The sequence below is a fragment of the Triticum aestivum genome, chromosome 4D (assembly GCF_018294505.1).
Source record: "Triticum aestivum cultivar Chinese Spring chromosome 4D, IWGSC CS RefSeq v2.1, whole genome shotgun sequence".
Taxonomy (NCBI): domain Eukaryota; kingdom Viridiplantae; phylum Streptophyta; class Magnoliopsida; order Poales; family Poaceae; genus Triticum; species Triticum aestivum.
This window is the reverse complement of record NC_057805.1, coordinates 187,215,803-187,218,172: the sequence shown is the minus strand read 5'-3', so window position 1 is coordinate 187,218,172 and position 2,370 is coordinate 187,215,803.

Sequence of the window (2,370 nt, the reverse complement as noted above, 5' to 3'; positions counted from 1 at the left end):
GGATGTGGGGTTCCGGCAAACCCTTAAGGTTCGAACTCTGGGGTGCGCGCGAAGTCTTTCCCTCCTACCGATCCACGCCCTAGCTCGCTAAGATCTCGCGGACGACCTCGACCAACTCACAACACAGAAAGACACGAGATTTATACTGGTTCAGGCCACCGTTGTGGTGTAATACCCTACTCCAGTTTGGTGGTGGTGGATTGCCTCTTGGGCTGATGATGAACAGTACAAGGGGAAGAACAGCCTCCTGAGGTTGAGGTGTTCTTGTGTTTGCCGAACTTGTGTCAGTGAGGACTCGATTAGTTCAACCTCAAGCTGAGATGCCTCTACTGTGGTGGCTAGCTCTACTTATATAGGCCCTGGTCCTCTTCCCAAATATTGAGCGGGAAGGGAGCCAACAACGGCGGGCGAATTTGAAGGGGGACAGCTGGTACAAGCTATCCTGACGAAAGTTGTCTTCGCCTGTGAAAAGCTCTGGTGGTGATGCCGTCTTGGGCTCCACGGTGACCTTCGTCCTGCCCTCCTTCTGGTCTTGGTCTCGCTGCACCGATATGGCAACCTTTGCCTGATGCCTCGGTACTCCTCGCCTCCGCTGGCCTCCTTAGCACCAAAGAGGAAACAAGGACGCTACGCGCGCTGGCACCCGCCTGGCGCCGATCGTGATGGCACATGTCACGAGAGCCTCGTGAGGTTTGCCCCGCCTTGATATCTCCGCTCCTCGTGAGCTCGCCTGGCTAGGCCACTCTTGAGGAGGTCTTGCATCGTCCGCCTCGCGTGGTTTGGCCCCTCGCGAGGGTCTTGGATGCCTTGTTGATGAAGATGGGCCGTACGGCCTGCTGACTCAGCCACGCCGCGGGCCGCAGGCAGGCAAGTCTGGGGACCCCCGTTCCCAGAACGCCGATAGCCGCAAGCGAGCGTGTTCTGACCCGAGTCAGAGAGGAGAAAAACAAACTCCAGGATTCAAACACCAAACTGGGCGAAGAACAAAGAGATATGCGGGCCCAGCTAGCCGACTCCGTGAAGGAAAATAAAAAGCTGCGAGGCGGCATATTCGGTATGTGGCCTACTTTACCTCATGTTAGTTTGGAGATGAAATTTAGCTGATATAGATGTTCTTGTAGGTATGCTGACGGGCCGTCCTGAAGAGGAGGTGTCCGGATCATCGGACGAATTGCTTCAAGGGCTATCTCAAATGCACGAGCAAGCTCGACAGGCAATGCGAGTGTTGCCAAAGCCTTGTGGCCCTCCACTTCCCCTCTAGGAAGGATGGAGGAGCATGTAGAGCTGTTCAAAGGAGTAGGCGGTTTTTCCGACTGTGGAAGATATCTGCATGCCGGGAAGGTGCACGAGAGGCCTGGGCTATGGTAAAAACTCCCTATACCAAGCTTGATCTGAATCACATAGCCTGGGTCAGACCTCTAGGGTCAGACGGGAAGGAGATTCCCATTAGTTTGGTATATAACCCAGTAGAAGTAGCCGCCAGGTATTCCCAATAGGATTGTAAATTAGACTGTCTGCAGGACGGTATGGAACAGGAAGTTTTTGAGTCCTAAGTGACTATGTACTTTCCTTGACATGTTCGACTCTAGCTGGATTGTAAAACGATTATCATGGCAGACCTTTTCTCTTTGACCTCTCGACCCGAAGGTGTGGAGTGCTTCCGAATACCTAAGCGGAAAAATAAACCAGGGTATGTGTGGAAACCAGGCGTAGGGGTCATAGTTGCTTAAACAGACAAGTTATATCCGGCTAGTTATGTTATATTACATTTAAGATTGTAAGAAACGTCTTCTAGAGAGAATAGTTCCGTTAAGGGTTCCTTTCCCTGGGTGTGCATGCATTAGCGTGCATGTCCTGACTGTGATGAAAAAACACAGTATGTATAGATTCTGGGGGTTCACGATGGAACGAATGCAAAAAACATCTTTAATTCACCAACCGAATATTCCCTTAAGAACGCTAGCTTTCGGCTTCACCCAGTCTGAGGTACACATCTGGATGACCCGGCAACGCAGAGGTGCTCCCTTTATGCCCTAGCCGAACTAACGGGAATGTAGGGCATAAGCACAGGAGCCAGGAAACCCAGCTTGGCCAAAACTTAAGTCATATCGATGCATATAATGGCGAAGAAAAGGTACATATGAGGAAAAGACACATATGTGGTGAGCTTGATGCTCGAGAGATAATAATAATAAGAAGCTTCTGTTCGAGAAGCCCCCAAGTATAATGGACGTACATATTTGAAGATGTATACGTCAGAGGTGTGCGGTTTAGCTGTACTAGAGCTTTAAAGCGGAAAAAGGAAAACGAAAAGAGAGAAAAAATAATGGAAACTGCAGGGAAGAAGGAGACGAACAAAGAGTTCGGCGC